Consider the following 20,181-nt stretch of genomic DNA (forward strand, 5'->3'; position numbering starts at 1 on the left):
ATGAGACTAATAACAAACCGATTTCCACGTCTTGAAAATATCGATAAAAAACGTAGCAAAAAAGCAATCGCATATATTTCTTAGGCGGACTCCAACATTAATAGGAGTTTATGAGCCAATTTTCAGCTTTACCGTACTGCTATACCATACTTACATACAGTGGCGGCTCGTCCATACGCACTGCGGTACTGCAGCACCCCCAAGGAAATTGAGAAAAATTTAATATTATTATATACATAAATGTATGTATATTATAAGAAAATATCAATACTATTTAAGCGTGTATTAAGCTCGCCTGCACACCGATACATCCAATAATGATCATACATCGCGGTACTAATATCAGAAAGTGAGCCATCGTTTATGATTTTGTGCAGTACGGTTTTCGATGGAATATGCCGAGTGGGCGAAGGAGGGGCGCGGGCGCAGCTAGAAGCTTGGTCCGTACTGCACTCCCAACAGTGCTATACACATTTCTTGTTGCGTTCGTGTGCGCTCGACACGCTCCTCACTTTTCGTCATTTCTTCTGCATCTTTTGTCTTTCTTTCTACACCTCTTACACTTTCTATCATTCTACACTACCTTCTACACGTCACTCTAAGTATTTAAAATGGTATAAAAATCAAGAGAAGCTGAGCCAATGTTTTCAAGAACTTAAATATTCTTCTGAAAATACTGATAAAACAATAACAGATTCTACCAATTTACTGAATACAATTTTTTATTTTAGTCAGAACTTTTTCACAAGTTAATGCCGCATGTAGAAATTATCTATAACCAAATGCAATCTAGTAATATCGATGCATTTTCAATTAAAGAAAACTTAAAAAGTTTTACTAATGTCATTATACAAATACGAGAAAAAATAGAAGCCAAAAATATGTGATGCATATATTATCGCACATATGTGCGATGTTATTATTAAGGATATAAAAGAAAGATATACTTTTTCTAATCAATTAAAAGCTGTGAAATTATTTAATAAAGAAAATTTTGAAAAGTACTGAAAGAAAATGCCAATCAAAGATCTACTACTAACCGTTGAATCATATCCAATGCTAGATAAAGAAAAACTTAAAACTCAATTAGAAGTGTTTTACTCAAGGAAAGAAATGCATAGTATTTATTAATATTTTTAAAACTTATGTTTGCAATCAATTTATGCAAAGTTCGTTTGGAAATAGCAAAACTTATTCAAATTCTGCTTACAACTTTAACTACCTCTGAGCCAGAACGGTATTTTTCATCAATAAATAGAATAAAGACATATATACATACACGAGTATAAGAAACACAATGGTTCAGGAAAGATTGACTGCTTTGTCTAAAAAAATGATTATGGATCTTTTTTCAAGGAAAAAAGACAGAAGAATCAATTTTATAATGAAATAAAATACATATAATGTTTAATTTTGATAATATTGATGTTAATATTAAAATATAATCCAAATAAACATTTTTTTTATTTTTAATCAACCGCAGCACCCCCAGATATCTTATCCACGAGCCGCCACTGCTTACATACATACATATAAGAACTTACTACACACAATGTTACTTGATTGTTTGGGAAACTTACATATAAAATCTTGCGATAAACATAGCCAGAATAAAAGCCATGCTTTAGTCAGAATCGGAAGCACAAAACAAAAAATCTGAACCAGATCTTGATCCTTACAATGAACCAGCATATGTATGTATGTACATAGACACTAGCTGATCCAGAAAATAGTCAAGGAGGCGGGCATTCAAATTTAAAAAAAAAACATAAAAAGATCTTGTTAAAAGCCATAACTTGTAAGGACTTATTTTTTGCATAGATAATAGCACTTTGAATTTAGTCGTTCTACCTGAAAGGATCTAACACAAACAACTTATACAAATCAAAATCTGTCGTGAATAATGTATTTAAATGTGAAAAATTATCTATGTATATATGTATATGAAATTAAATTCGTCCAACGAAGGGGGGCGGGGATCCGCCTGTGTACATATAACTAGAATAGAATCATTACAATGGACCTTCTTAGTTGATGAGTGAAGCAGTAGTATTATTGAGTTTTACCATTAATCTATAATGCATAAATAAATATATGATAATGTTTCAGTTTTTAAAAAATAAATAGAATATGCGAATATATGTATATGTATAGACATATTTTTTGTTTCTTTTATGTATGCCCATACATATATATAATGTACATAATAGATATCGTATTTATCTCTCGCAAATTCAAATTCATAAATAAGCATCTCGAATTTGCTGATATTATAAAAGGCTTTCCACTCTGTCTCGATGATACTGAATTATCATTTATAATTGGCCAGGAAAACGCATTGGGGTTTACGTGTTGGCTTTTCTGGGATATATGTATAGACATACATATATGAATAAATAAATAAATTAACTATCAATTATAGTATGTTTATGTATATGACGGACGCTATAATTCTATCGACACTTCTTACGGAGCAAGTGTTAAGAAATAAAAAAGAAGCAAATATTTGGTAAGTTTGCCAAAAAAAATTTTTTTTCACACAATTATTTATGTATAAAAGAAGAAGAAACTACTAACTATGTATCATCATCTACAGCCACTCACCATCCACTACTGGATGAAGGCCTCTCCAACACTCTCACCCCAAACATTTTCCTAATGTCATCTACCCATCTTCTCTGCGGTCTTTTACCCTTTTACATTCTCTCGGGTACCATTCTAGCACTTATTTTGTCCGCCTTTTTCTAGCCACATGGCCCGCCCATTACCATTTCAATCTCTTTACTATATTCATTATGTCCACTACCCTTCTTATACTTCTCACCCACATACTTCCACTTCCTGTCTTTCTTCGTTTTGCCGAGCATACAGCGTTCTATACCTCTTTGGGTGCATACTACTTTGTGTAGTAACTTGGCGTTCAATTTCCAAGTTTCACATCCATACGGCATCACTGGCAAAACGCATTGATCGAAGACTAACTATTTATTTATTTTTATTTATTTATATATATTTTAGCTATCAAGCTAATTTAAAAAAAAAAAAAAAATACATCTTAATTATTATACTTAACTCTAAAATTTATAATTAACTTATATGTACTGTCCCTCACAGAGGTGTCTCTTCGCACCTCGCAGGAATGCATCCATGTTTTTAGCAGACCTGACGCACTCAGGGAGGGCATTATACATGAGCACACCCCTGTGAAAAACACCCCCAGCCGTCTTATTCTTTCTTACTCTACTTACAACTAGTTTGTCCTTATTTCTAGTATAAAAACTATGTTTATCTCTATTCCTTATTATATAATCATCAAAATACTTAGGTAATAACTTATGATCTAACTTATAAACAAAAGACAATGTACTAATATTTAGACTAATTCTAATACTCATCCATCCTAATTCATCTAACATACTTCCAATACTCTTAAATCTACTCACATTCAAAATAGCTCTCATAGCTTTATTCTGTATTTTTTGCATTTTTTCTAAATCTTGGCCACTAAACAAATTAAGCACAGTGGCACAATAAACCACATGTGGCAAGACAATTGAATTAAACACTAAAATTTTACTTTTTTTACTTAAAATATTTCTTAATCTACATAATACACCAACTTTTCTAGCCATTTTTTTTATTATATAGTCAGCGTGCATTTTAAAATTTAGTCCTGAATCTATGTATACACCTAAGTATTTTATATTTTCAACTTTTTCAATTAACTTATCATCAATTCTAATTTCATTCAATATATTTTTATTTTTACCATTCAACCACATCATTTTTGTTTTATTCACATTCAACTTTAATTTATTTTCACACAACCAGTCATTCACATAATTTAATTCTATATTTAAAATCTCAGACATTACATCAACATTCTTTCCAATTATATATATCAATGTATCATCTGCAAACAAATGTATTTTACACATCTTAATTACCTTAACAATATCGTTTATATATAATATAAATAATAAGGGTCCCAATTTGGACCCTTGCGGCACTCCATGAGGTGTTACAAATTCAGAGGATAACACCTTATCAATTTTTACTCTTTGCCTTCTATTATTTAAGTATGATTGAAGCCACTTTAATACTATACCATTTATTCCTAACTTATATAATTTTTGTAATAAAATATTCCTATCTACTGTCTCGAACGCTCGCTTAAAATCTAGAAAAACTGCTCCAACAACCATGCTAGATTCATCCATCGTCTCCATCCAATCAGAAACCACCAATTGGATAGCAGTTTCTGTTGAATGTTTCACTCTAAATCCAGACTGTTCCACAACCAAACAATCATTTATACTAATGAACTCTTTCAATTGAATCATAACGATTTCCTCCAGCATCTTCTCAACAATTGGTAACATATTGATGGGCCTCATTTCACTGGCTTTATGTGTGCCCGTAACCTTTGGTACCGGTACAATAGTAGACACCTTCCATGCATCCGGGACGGATCCCACTTCTAACGATTCATTTATTAATTTCAGTAACTGAGGTCCAACCATGTCCCAAGTGTTGATTAAAATATCTAGAGTCAATCCATCCATACTAGAAACTGATTTCATGCCCTTCAATACACCATTTAATCCCTCCATTTCCACTAATTTAAACCTTTCAAACTTATTTAAACCCAAATTAATATCATCATTCACACTATTATGCCTTGTTTGTATTGAATTAACTATATCATTCACACTATTGATGTAAAACTCATTCAATCTTTCAACCATATCCTCTTTATCATTATATACTACTCCCTCGACTTCTAATTCATTCAAAGAAACATTTTTTCCCCCGGAAATCAAAGTTTTAATTATTCGCCACATTTTTGTGGGATCTTTTTTTGCACCATCAATATTTCTTTCATGCCAATCCCTCTTCGCATTACGTAAAACATTCACACATTTATTCCTCTTTCTTTTATACTCTAACCAAGCCTTTTCTAATTGGATTCCATCCATAGCCTTAATAATTTTATATCTTTTATAACTAACATTCTTATCAACTAAGCTTTCCTTTACTTCCTTGGTAAACCAAGGTTTCAGCTTATGCTTATGCATGATTCTTGTGGTTTTTACGCATTTACTTTTAGAATATGTTATATTACGATACATTATCTCCCACATTTCATTCACACTATCACCATCCTTTCCCCATACACACTCCTTTAACAATTCATTCATCAATTGATAATCAATGTTTTCTCTTTCAGTCACCTGCATATTTTTAAGTCCTCCGTTACTAAACCGCTGTCCCAAAAACATGTTGACAATAGAATGGTCTCCTATTCTCGGTACATCTTTCACCTCACACCGCAGATCCATTATATTTGTTATAACCAAATCAATGAGAGAGCTTGATAAATTATTCACTCTCGTTGCTTCCGTCACTTTTTGTTTAAAACCCAATTCATTTACCCAATTTCTCAACTTTTTTACATAAAATTCTTCTGTCTGTAACCAATTAAAATTCCAGTCCCCAAACATAATTATATTTTTACTCACATCTATACTTCTTTCACTCAATTCTTCTAAAAATTTAAGAAATCTTCCACTTCTACCATTCGGAGAGCGGTAAATTACTAGCAAAAACACAGTAACTCCATTCACAAGCAGATCCACACCAATTGTCCAAAACTCACCATCAACCTTATTAACTATTACATTACCGTAACTTAAATCATCCCTTAAATACAATAGTACCCCACCCGTATGTCTAGAATTAGAGTCACATCTCAAAACACAATATCCATCTATATTCAGCTCAAAATCTTCAAAATCACTAGTTACATGCGTTTCACTTAAACCTATAAATAATGGTTTTTGACTTACAGTTAAACTCCAAACCTCATCCTTGTGAGCAAAAAAACTTTGTACATTTATACCGATACCTTTTGGTGGTTGCTATATATTATTATACTTAATTCTATTTCTCATTAATTCTATATTTCTTTTATATACACTGCACTTAGTGCACTTAGTCTCAACTTAGTGATTTGTGTTCAAATTTAATTTTAATTTATTATTACTTTTAAAGCAATTATTACATAATTTAATTTTTTAATTTATTATTACTTTTAAAGCAACTATGTACTACATATGATACAAAATATATTGAAAGTTAAAAGCAAAAATAATCTAGCGCCGCGTATAGTTAAGAAAATTAATGAATTTTCAATAAAAATTCACACCTATAATTACGAACGAAATTTTGAAACTGGATCGATTAAAATTTTTGACGATCCGCTCCACTCCGGACGAAAAACACACCGAATACGATTACTCGATGGCGAAGATGATGATGATGATGACGATAATAATATAATAATAATATACGTGCTCACTTAGAGAAACGTCGGCTGCATACTAATAAAAAAATTTACATATAATAATAATTGCTCAGTCCCGATATAGTGCATATTGAATGAACAAACACGTTAAATAGAACATACCTATAAATACACTGCACCGAAGTTTTTCAAAACATTTATTCAATTTACATGATATTATTTATTACTAGCTGTATTACCCGGCTTCGCTCAGTGTTTATAATATAAACCGCTTAAACATGACTAAGCTAATTTAATTAAAAAAAAAAAAAATTAAAAAAAAATTTAAAAATTTAAAAAAAAAATAAAAAAAAAAATAAAAAAAAAATCAAAAAAAAATAAAAAAAAAAAAAAAAAAAAAAATCAAAAAAAAAATTTTAAAAAATCAAAAAAAAAAATCAAAATTTTTTTTTGCCTTCTAGGGCTTCGCCCTCGGCGCCCCCCTGAGCCTTTGCCTTCTAGGGCTTCGCCCCTCCACGCCCCATGAGCAATTGCCGTTTAGGGCTTCGCCCCCATGATCAGTTGCCTTTTAGGGCTTCGCCCCTCCGCGCCCCCATGATTAAATGCCGTCTAGGGCTTCGCCCCCCTTAGTTAATGCCTTTTAGGGCTTCGCCCCCCGCGCCCCCAAGATTAATTGCCGTTTAGGGCTTCGCCCCCCTTAGTTAATGCCTTTTAGGGCTTCGCCCCTCCGCACCCCCATGATTAAATGCCGTCTAGGGCTTCGCCCCCCTTAGTTAATGCCTTTTAGGGCTTCGCCCCCCGCGCCCCCAAGATTAATTGCCGTTTAGGGCTTCGCCCCCCTTAGTTAATGCCGTTTAGGGCTTCGCCCCTCCGCACCCCCATGGTTAAATGCCGTCTAAGGCTTCGCCCCCATGATCAGTTGCCTTTTAGGGCTTCGCCCCCCGCGCCCCCAAGATTAATTGCCGTTTAGGGCTTCGCCCCCCTTAGTTAATACCTTTTAGGGCTTCGCCCCTCCGCGCCCCCATGATTAAATGCCGTCTAAGGCTTCGCCCCCATGATCAGTTGCCTTTTAGGGCTTCGCCCCTCCGCGCCCCCATGATTAATTGCCGTCTAGGGCTTCGCCCCCCTTAGTTAATGCCTATTAGGGCTTGCGCCCCATGAGGCTGGGCCCCCCGGGCCCCCTTCGGGGCCCCACGGGGCTGCGCCCCTTGTGGCGCCCCCTTTTGAGCCCCATGGGGCTGCGCCCCATGAGGCTGGGCCCCCCGGGCCCCCTTCGGGGCCCCACGGGGCTGCGCCCCTTGTGGCGCCCCCTTTTGAGCCTCATGGGGCTGCGCCCCATGAGGCTGGGCCCCCCGGGCCCCCTTCGGGGCCCCACGGGGCTGCGCCCCTTGTGGCGCCCCCTTTTGAGCCCCATGGGGCTGCGCCCCATGAGGCTCGGCCCCCCGGGCCCCCTTCGGGGCCCCACGGGGCTGTGCCCCTGTTGGCGCCCCCTTTTGAGCCCCATGGGGCTGCGCCCCATGAGGCTGGGGCCCCACGGGGCTGGGGCCCCACGGGGCTGTGCCCCTTGTGGCGCCCCCTTTTGAGCCCCATGGGGCTGCGCCCCCTTCGGGGCCCCACGGGGCTGCGCCCCTTGTGGCGCCCCCTTTTGAGCCCCATGGGGCTGCGCCCCATGAGGCTGGGGCCCCACGGGGCTGCGCCCCCCGGGCCCCCTTCGGGGCTGCGCCCCTTGTGGCGCCCCTGGCGGGGCCCCATGAAGCTACTCGCCTTGCGCCCCCGCGGGGGTGAATCCATTGAAACGAAAAAAAAAATCGGCGCCCATGGATCGAAAAAAAAAAAATCGAATCACGTGTTCGATGACGTCACCGATCTACGGACGACGACGACGAAAACGACGACCAAGGATACATACAAAGTCTCTTTCCAAATTATAGATTAGATACATATATCATAATCGAACACGATTGCTTACATCTAAAACTGACTCTCTATGCGTACATACATACATACATATGTACGTATTGTGCATACAAACACTCCAAAAAAGAAACAATACGCAACTTCGTGCTTCGAAAGTGTATACACACAATATAAATTTGAAAGAGTATCAAATAACAAAATAAACAATCCCCAAATAAGATACCTCACAAGGACCGAAATTAATTATTGTGCAAAATTTCGCCGATTTACATACACACAGAAGGGGAGCAACTTCTCAACAAGTTTCAGGTGAATTATTATATTACAATAGGAGTTTACTTTGAAGCCATTTATTTATGACAATCCGGCATATAGCGAAGTCAAATCCAAAGACAATGAATTCGTTACATGTCAAAACACATACATATATTGTAGGTACATAAGTTTGGTTGATTCGATCCAGAGTTCGCGACTGCTGATTGCATTCAAACGCAACTGTACCTACTCCCGTCAATTTATCTTTTTTACTGTCGGCAGACGCTAAAAAACGACGGCAAGGACGAAACGTGGGAGGACCGGATACTCAAAAAAGGAAGGAATTTCAGTCAATTCAACCGATGACTCGGTGGCTGCAAATAGCGATACCGTAAGGAGCAAAACTTGGAGTTAATCCGATCAGGATGCCGCTCGAGATTAGTCCAGCTCAATTTACATACATACGTACATACGTTATCGGATAGAATTTCGCGAAATTGCATTACACGAAAATACCATCCGTCGATATATTGGCAGTCGAGTGAGAACTCGACTGATAAACGAAACGACTTCAAAATTTTAAAGGCAAAATTTTAATACATAATGCTAAACGCCAAACAAATCCAGTCCACGCGAGTGATATTTATTTATATAGTCGCAACTTCATTAATTTTTATTGTCAAGTATAAAAGCAAACTTGGTGATGTGTAGTAGGCAGCTAACAGCTGTTGTATTTTATTGAATTTACTAATTACCATTGTACTAAAAAGATTTATGATGTTGCGTTGATCAAATTAGTATATGTACATATATAACAGGTCTCTTTTCAACAAAATATGTCCTTTTTTTTGACAGAATTCTTTTGTTCTCCCTCTTTGGTCAAATGTGCTCAAAATTTAGTTCACGTTTAAATTTTTTGTAACGATTAAATAAGCATTTACTATTTGTTTGAGTTGCATAGTTCTACGATTATTGAAAATCAACGAGCGCGTTAATTAAATATCTATTAAGGATATTATAAAAAAAATTGAAATATAAAAAATTGATCTAAACTTTTAATTACTTTTAATTTATGAGTGTTGTTATCGATATAATTCACGTTTCACAATTTTGTAAAACGAAACGCTTCTCAGTAGATAACATTTTCCAATTGGTAGAGTGAAAGTGAGAGCACCAGCCAATATGCAGTGAGAAAAATGTACAATACTATCTTCTGACCACAATTTTTATAAATTTGTATTAAAGTTAACTGGCACTTATTGTGTAATAACACCCGAATTTTCTATTTTTTAAACTAAATATTTTTTAAACTTAATTTTAATTATATTATATTATATTACAGATACACTTTCCATAAAAAAAACGCCTTCATGAATTGTACTTACAATTACATTCCAATTTATTTACTATCGTCGAACCGATCTAGCATGAAACTTACATACGTAATTCAATAATTTAACTTAATTTTCTTAATTTAATAATTTTATTTAAATTAATTAATTTAATAATTTAACTTAAGACATTAGACTTACGTAAAATCATTACGTACATGCTATCGCATTCAACCCCCACTCGACCCGCGATGATCAATTACATTTCGTTTCAGTTTCGCATTGCATTTTGGTCAAGAAACATTGTTCGTGCGATCGGTAGAATTTGACTTTAATTTTTTGTTTGTATTGAGTTCGTGTTTCGTATTTTGAAATATTTACATTAATAAAATTTGAATATAAAATACGTAAGCTGTTGATATTGTTCATTTATTTATGGAATACGTATATATTTTATATTAATGGAAATTTAAATTTTTTAGACGATAAAAGTAATTGTCAACGTCATGTTATGTACAGAAAAAATTACAGTAATATTATTAAAGACCTTGCATTGAATTACATTGTAATAACATTATATAGTTAAATAAGAAAAATAAATAAATTAATTTACGTCCTTACATGCTCGTAACTCTCACGCTACATCCGATCTATTATATTATATGTGAAATAGAATAGCTCAAGCAAAGCGTACTTTACATAGCTAATCGAACGCCAACCCAATAATAAAAAGCTCGTCAAAAGTTTATCCAAAATGCATCCAAAATGCAAGTCTAAAATAAAAAAATAAAAACTTTAATATTGGAAATACATAAAAAGCAGGAAGAGAGCAGTGATTATTTTTTCCGAATCGTAAATTAAAACACAACCAACCGAAAAGGAAGACTGGGTCAACGAGAGGCTGATAATTTCCCGGGTAAAGATAGACTCGGCAAGATTTGAGTGAGCATTCCTTTCATATCTCTACGTATGTACATACATATGTAAACATTTACACAAACGTTGGTGTAGCCCCGCTATTGCACCGCGCTCTCTGAATTTTTTCATATTGGCGTGACAATTTTTGTTTTAATTTGTGCAAAACTTGACAATGCCTTGGAACACTTACGTCATTAACCTTATAAAGCCGTACGTACGTACACACAGCCACATAAAACTCGGAATGCCATCACGTGTATTCTAGGATTACGCTATTAAGTTGACCTCATGCGTTATTTTTGTGTCGCAACGAGTTAAATCATACGGCGGCACACTGTGTGATTTTTTTCATCGGTGTAAATTCAATTTAGGAAATCATGATAAGTGGCCGGCGCGGCCCAAACTCAATATATGGATGAACGCTTTTTAATTTTTCGATTATCTAAGTATGTACACATGTACATCTATCAATTGCGTACAAACGTCGACGGCCTTTTATGAAAAAGGTCGAACGTAATATGTATCCATCACACAGTGCCGACTTTAATGTTCGTATATACACATGTGGTTTAGCCCAACAGAACTAACTGGTGTGAAGATTCTTGAACCATTGCGCAAAACCGCGTTCGCATTTGTAATGCATATTTGGGAAACGTCGTAATCTTCTCAGAAGTGGTCTCTCTCTTTGACAATTGTGTTTATTCTACGGTGAATTTTCTAAATACCCTATCAAAATGATGGCTTTTCAATAATGTAAGTATTTTTCATCATAATCTACCAGAACGCAATTAAAAAAAGAATACAGATTAGATACTTCGGTAAGCTGATTATCACGCTTTTTATTTATATATGTACATACAATGGCTAGGAGGCAAACAATGGAAATGACACTTTCATAGGAGTTCGTTATGCGATTCGTTCGAAATGAGTGATGATCCCATCCATCGCACACAAAACACGAAAGCACAACAGGAATATTTAGAATTCCAGTGGCCGGAAAGGGCTTGAGGGCTACCGCAGGTCAAACTGGTGGACTTGTCAAACAGATGGTCCCTCTTGCTCTCTCAGACCCAAAAATAATATTAAAAGAAAATCCGTACAAAAGAGACCGAAATGACCGAATGACCTCAGACTGATTTTGAGCCGCTTCGTCCGATTGTGCGTCATAAAAATCAGTACACCGAATATAATACATATATATATATATATTTAATAACATTGTCAGAGTAACCTCTGGCGACGTTTGTGAGTGTAATGTAATATACAAGCATCTGTAAAGTATGATAAATAATGATCTTCAATTGGGCAATCGTAAATTTTAACGTCCAGACGATTTTATTACGACGATAGTTCTCAATTGGCACTTCATGGCTTTTTTTATTGGTTCACGCATATTTGTATGGTGAATAGAAACGTCTACTTAAAATGATAAATTAGTGATCCCACTTCTTCGACAAATATGAGATTAATTCACTTGACACTTTGGTAATTTAACAATAAAGGTTAAAAACAAATCACATCCCTTCGAGTCTACAATAGCCGTATTTTAACTAGCATTGCGTATATTCTAATGTAATACAAAATTGTTTATCATTGAGCATGGCCCGGTGGTTGGGCTATTGCCTAGCACCGAGAAGTCGCCGGGTTCGATCCCGTGAGTTGACCTCGATTGAAATGAATTTATTCTGAGTATATTATCTGTAATGCTGCTGGTCAGACTTGGATATATGTGACTCCAAGTTGATCGTTTCCTATCAGAGTTTGCCAATTTTTATGATTTCATTGATGAAACGGCTCCTCCATTAAAATTGGCTAAAAACCATCCTACCTACTATGTCACCACTATTTGAGTATGATTTATATACAGTAAAATATATGCACAAGATTATAATTCATAGCTAATTTCGAGTTTTTCAGTGTCTCATAACTCAGCGACTTGAAGTGTTCAATGTCTCACTGTCACAAATAATTTAATTTAATAAAATTTGATTTATGTACAATATGTAAAAATGTATGTACAAGTCTAAATCCATAGATGTCTCTATGAATTAATTAATCAATTAATTTCACGTTCTTTAGCCTCTCGAAATACAGCAATTTATGCAATGAAAATGCTGCATTGTTTGTAATTGGCCAAGAAGATGCATTGGGGTTTACCTATTAGGCCTTCCCGGTATATGTACATGTATGTAAAAATAAATAAATTAACAATAATAACTAAAAAATCATATATCCCTGAAAATATAAGACTAACGAAAATATATAACTAAGTTCGGCGAACCTTTAACAATGCAATGAACAATACACAGCACCCTCTGGTTCCTTTTTTTTGAAGACGGCACCTTGGTTATCCGGCCTTTAATAATAACACACCTCAGACAATTTTTTTCGTATAATCAATATTTCATGAAATTCACACGTCTTTTTGACATAATGTATGAAAAATATGTATGTATGTAAGTTCTGTCTATGAAATAATTACGAAAATTGCGTAGCTTCATTACACTATAGACGTGTAAAATTTTCTAAGAAGGGCACTCCTCCACTAACTATCCCACGTCTTCCGCGGAAGATTCGACCGGAATTAATGCATGACAATGATTTGATGCAGAGATGAGATATGAAACAAGGTAAACCACCACTGATACGATTTTCGACATGCTACAATATCATACAAACTCACCAAACTGGCCAAACAACGTGGACTAGATATGTACATACATACATATGTACATCAAACCCAATTCAAAATTCAAGAAAAATAACCCGACTTTTACGACAGAATCAATGCTAACAGCTATGTAGTATGTACGTACATATGTAGCTAAACAAAAATCGTATCGTTTAGGAAGTAATAAACGCCTGTTCATAAAAAGTACTACACCTACGCTTCTTCTACGTGGATACATATGCTGTCGTCCAGCTGCGGATCAATGATAAAACATAAACGGAACAAAAAAAAAATGGGGAAAACGTGTCAATTTACAATCAAGAGCGCAAATGCGCAGGCGCACGTCCTAAAATCCGTTTTCGATAATGAAATTAAAATTAAATAAAAAACACAGCATAATAACACACGAGGACAATACCCTCTAGTGACGAAGCTCGTCGCGTACAGCAAAATATACATACATATATGTATGTACGTATACAAAATGACGTATTGGGGCAACTTGTAAAGTCACCGTGGTCTAATTTTAATAAATAATAATACAAATGTACGTGCATATAAGCACGTATGTATGTAAAAGTGTAAATGTGGGTCGGTCGCATAAATTCGACGGTTAGTTCAATGGTGCGAAAGATATAATTCTCCCGACGAATCTGCATCTTAGGGGGGGGGGGGGTGGTTTGCACCCCCTCCTTCGGATAAGGAGGGGTCATCGATTGACCGGTCAGTAAAAAAAAATACATAAAACTCTTTCGCGTTCGCTCCACGGTCGAAAGAAAAACGTCAAGAAAAATTTCTTATTACATATACATATGTATGTATGTATGTAAAATTGGTTATTACTTAAAATACGTATAAAAATACTAACCCATCGTAAATAAATAAATCCACAAATAAAAAATAATAAATATGTATATTCGTCTCGCGGTCGCCGTTTACATGTACAAACAATAAATATGCCTCATACTCGAAATTTATTACATTTTTAACCACTTAATCGCCACGCTGTTTTCAGAAACCGATTCGATTATTTTATGTTTGTGTTTAGTGCCAATCCTTGACACTAACTCTTGAATATATAACAAACTAAGGGAAAATATAGACACTTTTTTCAATTTCATTACTATCACAGGATATTTTTATACGTCACTGTGAAGTAACCAAAATAATTTCGAATCATCAGCCTTAAACAAGAAAGAGAGCGCACCGGTGCGCTTATGGCGATTAAGTGGTTAATATATAATACATTTAAAATTATAATACATTTTTGCTTCAAAACGTACTGTTATGTACCTTCCTTATCGATGACAGGAGTGCCGGACATTGCCCAACCCAGTGTTACACACCTCGTTTATCTTTTTAGTTGACTAACCAGTAGGAATAAGACACACCATTGATTTGTGGCACACCTAATTTAACAAGACATCATTGATTTGTGACACACCTAATCTAACAAGTAACCCATTGATGTGTGACACGCGTAAATTAATAAGTAGAACCATTGATTTGTGGCACACCCAATTTACTGACTGATCGAAATTGTACGACACATGTCTTCAATACTTCATTGTCTTAAAGAAAAGTATATATACTCATACTGTTTGAATTCAAATCAGTCATCACCATCGACTCCGAGAGATGACAGTCGTTAGTCATCAACATCGACTCCGAGAAATGACAGTCGTTAGTCATCAACATCGACTCCGACAGATGGCAGTCGTTAGTCATCACTAGAGCCCGGAATCTGAAGGGGCTGTTTATTGTTCAAAGATTGTAAATGCATTATTTAAGGTTTGTCGAACCTTTTTTACAAAGCATTTACAACAATTGAACAATAGGCGGCACGTTTCCGGCCCCTTCAGATTCCGGGCTCTAGTCATCACCATCGACTCCGCAGATGTCGTTAGTCATCATTCAGACAGTCGTTAGTCATCATCATCGACTCAAGATCAAGATTTTTTCTACCGTGTTGCTCGGAAGGATCGTCCCAGTGAAACAGCGATAGTGGAATTTACAAAAAAAAAAACAAAGGACAAAAGGGGAATTTCAGAAAATAAATAAATTTATAGGACAGAGCAGTGAAATAATGGGCTGTCCTCTTAAATAGAAGACGTATGGTCAGCATACCTACATATGAATCATAAAACTTACATAGGGATACCAATTTGAATGTTTACTAATTTGACCTCGTAATATTAATTCTGGTAAAATTTTAAGCAGCACTCCACAACTGTGCAAAGTGAATCTCAGTACATAGTGAAGAAGCACGACTAGAAGCGACGAACTGTCATCAAGGTAGACCTCGTTCGCGCCAAAAAGAACTTTTGCATTAGTTGAACCAGCATTTTCTATTTTTTGCAAAAATAAGCACGATCTGCCTTATGCATACACATACTAATGCAAAAGCTCGCTCTATAGCGTGAATATACCAGTAACTAGGGATTGCAATTTACAGTCAAATTTCATAAACCGGAAAACGGTAAATGATATTTCCTACTACTGATAATCCGGTATTTACCGGTAAATGAAAAAAAAATGCCACAATAATGCATGCAATTCCCATTCCCGTTCCTGTTCCCGTTCCCACCCCCGTTTCTCGATAAGTGAATGTTTCAGTTTCAAATTATTACTTAACAATCAAATTAAATTACAGTAATGATAATTTGTCGGAAAAACACAAACGGCACATTTGAAATTACTCATTTGTTTGTTTATTTTACACTAACAACGCAGGTGGCGACGCGAGATTTGAAATTATTGCGTTTCAATGCCACTCACTCGGGTTTACTGCAAATGATTGCAAATTGTTTTCTCATTTCGATTGAATTTTAACTGTTTGAATTTCAGCATGTACGAAAGGCGAGATATTCATGGGGTTGCGCAGATGACATTTCGATGTACATTGATGATTGGCAATTCTTAAAATTGAGTTGGATCTTTCTGGCAAGTTTAAAATGGCAAAAGCCGAAACAAAAGTATGAAATGAGCATGCAACCGCTTGGTTTGCAATCGTTTGTAGCGCAGGGCACTCATTCCTGTTTTCCCGTTCCCGTTTTTGGGCGATTTTTTTTACAGAAACCAACGTGGGCACACACACAATAACTCATGAGTAAGTTTCATCGCAATCGGTTGAATGCATTGATGTATAATACACTAGATGGGCCCAGACGTGTTATTTTGGTCGGAGATCTTGTCTTCACTAACTGAGGGGTGCGGGGGGTTTAACTACCGGGGAAGTTGGGTTTTTTTCCCCACGACGCAGCGGTACCTACCTACCTACTAAGAGAAACTGTGCATGCGCCATGTATTTTGCATGCGCCAAAAGGGAGACAAGTATAACACGTGAGGGCGGATCTAGTATATTATACATCAATGGTTGAATGGTATATATATATAGATAGATTTATTATAATAATAAATAAATAGATATGTATATAGTAAGTTACAATCATCGAAACATCATTCCGTAAAGTTACGAAAGGGGACTGCGTACCGTTATCGGGAGTTCGACGCCACGTTGCATTCCCTACGAACGAGGAAGAAAGGGTTTTGCATCGCCCGAACGGTTGCATTCTTCCAGATAAGGAGACTGCAGAACGACCGAAAGCCGCAGAGGGAAGTATAAGAAGAGGAAGACAACTACAATACGTATACGAATGCACACACACACACACACACACAGGCATACATACATTTGTGAGCATGTGCGGGATGATCCCGAACCGGTTTGTGAAACGTAATCGAGACGCGAGAAACGGGTAAACGGCGGCGGGCACACTCTGTTCCGACGAAAAAGTCGAGCCCTTCATGTTGGGTGCGACCTTGCTCATCTTCCCACAGCTGGGTCACTTTCCAAGACGAGTTTACAGTTCGGTGTCGTTAACCCTTGACAGTTCGACAGAAGGAGGTACATACATTGTGTAGACACTGTCCGGTTGATTCTTCCGAAGCGCTTCTTCACTACGCACGTCTCCGCGCACTTCCGGTCGGATGCATACTTCGGATGCAGGACGCATACCTCGATGATATGCATCTCCCAGTCTGCTGAATTCGGCGATGACATAAAACCATTTGAAAGACCGATAGCTTAAGTTTTTTTTTTTTTTTTATATATATATATATTACCTACAATTGTAAATGGGGTAAGTCCAGCGAAGATAGTGATTCAATTTTCCAAAAAATTGTATCACTTTTGTTTTCGACTACGAAAAAAAATCGTTTCATTTTGCGCAATACCACAATAAAACTTCACATCATTGCCAAACTAATTGCCAAATAAACCGACTGACATTTAACCCTTTGAACGCTGACCAACGTCGATCGGCGTTTTGCCAATAAGTCCATGAGCCTGAAATACGCCGATAGGCTTTGTATTTTGAGTATGTAAAAAATAAACAAGAATACTACCCGCTAAGCCTTTCCAGGTAGCAGTAAAAAAATGCATTGAATATGGATCGTGTAATCCGTGTCAATGTTTATACTGGTTTACACCGGAATTGCTGAATTTATAACCATAGCAGAATTTCTCGATGGAAATCCCTAACTGCTGAGGATTTTAGATTGTGGTTTGGCATTTAGATTGTGAGTATTACATTTTAACAACGATGAAGAAGATGGAACTAGTTTTGAAAAAACACATTCGTTAATAAACTTCTGTTTATTTTATATTGTTGCAAGATATATTAGCGAGTCTAAACACACCTTTACAAAACTCGAAATCCTAGGCGGTAGTTATCTAAGGTAGTGATCTAGAGTTTGTTTAGATTAGCTATAATTTTTATACCATCTTTCTACTGGATTTCTAAATAATTCTAGCTGGACATATTGGCGAAATTTTTAGCGTGGCGGGCTTTCAACAGAAAATACGTCAGCACTCAAAGGATTAATTAAAGTACTGACCGTTCGTACTTAATTTGAGTATTGAATCGATATTTTTTTATTATTTTATATATACATATATGTATGTATGTATATACCAGGCTGTATACAAGGCCAAACAGGTGGACCTCAATGCACCTTCCTAGACAATTAATTACAAACATTGCAGCATTTTCATTGCATAAATCGCTGTATTTCGAGAGGCTGAAGAACGTGAAATTAATTGATTAATTAATCCATAGAGACATCTATGGGTTTAGACTTGTACATAAATTTTTACATATTGTGCATAAATCAAATTCAGATATTTGTGACAGCGGGTAGGATGAGTTTTTCCAATTTGATGGAGGGACCGTTTCAACATTGAAATCAGATAAATTGGCACACTCTGATAAGAAACGAGCAACTCGGAGTCACAAATATCCAAGTCTGACCAGCAGTATTAAAAATTAGCACGGCATCGATCCCGGTAACCTCTCGGTGCTATACATAAACGCAACCACCGAGCCATAATGCTGGCTAATGTATACGTATATGTGTACATATACTTGACTGCGCTAATAACTGACTATTTATTATAATTTCTGACCAGAATGTACCGAGCATTTATTATAATACCTGACCAAAATCATTTAAAGTTATTGACCAATTAAATACAGGCCGAAATTTTTTACCATATACGTATAATATTTACATACATGAAACTGACTCAACTTAATACTATGGCTTAAATCGTACCCAGATGGTTGTGATTTTTTTTTAAAGTGAGATGTTTTATCACTGTTTGTTAAACATATGTACATTTAGAAAAACATTTTAATTTTTAAATAATTTAATAGTATCGTATTAAAAATAAGTGATAGTTAATGGTTTATTAAATAGATTGAATATTTTTTATTAGTATTTCACAACTGTTATTCGCATCAATAATATCAACATAATCTCACAGCGAGAAGGGCTACGGAGTGCGATATTAAAGTCATCGATGGAATATTTGCAAGGCTGGAATGACGATGACGATGAAATGTCGAAACAAGTAGGAAAGCTTTTCATCCAAACCCAAGGAAAACGTATGTGCAGCAGAATAGGCTAGCGTGGTTAGCATACATATGCTATGAACAAAGTGATCACGGGTTCAAATTCCACTGATTTCTGCTGGCAAAACCAGACCTTGGTTTTGTGACTCCAGGTCGATCGTTTCCCATCAGAGTTTTCATTAAAACGGTTCCAAAGAATTGACAACCTTAGCGCAAATCTCGAGTTTTCGACAATCTCGGATTTCGCCGAATTGTATAAAATGCTACAAAAAATTACAAATTTAACCATAAACATCTCTGTGAATGTTAATCGATATGCAATAACTGAATTTCGCTGAAGTGTTTAAAAAATGCTGCAAATTTACAAAGTTGACCATATATGTACGTATGTATATCTGTATGGATTGTTTGCTTTGTATAATAATACTTATATCACATAAACAATTTTTCTGGCCAGAGAGGCGCATTGGGGTTAACTATTAGGCCTTCTTGGTATAAATAAAAAATAAATAAAATAAAATATATTTTTTGAACCCTGGGAAATAACGCTTAGGAGAGTGGGTCGATCGGGTCAAAATTTACGAACATCGCCAAATTGCACCGAGCTGTTATCGTTTTTCCATCGCGATAAAAATTTGAGAACATCATGCACAAGACACAGTCCTTTGACCTATGATGAGGAGAAGTGATTGTAGCCATAATCATATTCCGTATAAGGACGGATTCGTGCCAAAATGCGTCATCGAACCAAAGAAAGGCCGGTTGGGACGTTGCACAACGGACGAGTCGAAAGCCGAGAGATGATCCGAGAAGGACGAGGATGAATCATCATCCAGGTCCTTGTCCTTAGGCTTGTGCAAGAAGAAA

The 20,181-nt window shown here is 36.2% G+C and overlaps 1 protein-coding gene and 1 long non-coding RNA gene across 2 annotated transcripts in view; both read right to left on the reverse strand.

Moving 5' to 3' along the window:
• The window catches only part of LOC143922860 (basement membrane-specific heparan sulfate proteoglycan core protein-like), a 247,793-nt gene that overhangs the window by 205,537 nt on the left and 22,075 nt on the right, over positions 1–20,181 (reverse strand). The window lies entirely within an intron of this gene.
• On the reverse strand, positions 1,472–9,401 carry LOC143922778 (uncharacterized). The gene is made up of 3 exons (XR_013261655.1): positions 8,248–9,401; positions 6,105–6,537; positions 1,472–2,981 (listed from the first exon to the last, which is right to left on the reverse strand). It is a non-coding gene; the product is annotated as an uncharacterized LOC143922778 (long non-coding RNA).

Source organism: Arctopsyche grandis, chromosome 2 (assembly GCF_051622035.1).
Source record: "Arctopsyche grandis isolate Sample6627 chromosome 2, ASM5162203v2, whole genome shotgun sequence".
NCBI lineage: Eukaryota > Metazoa > Arthropoda > Insecta > Trichoptera > Hydropsychidae > Arctopsyche > Arctopsyche grandis.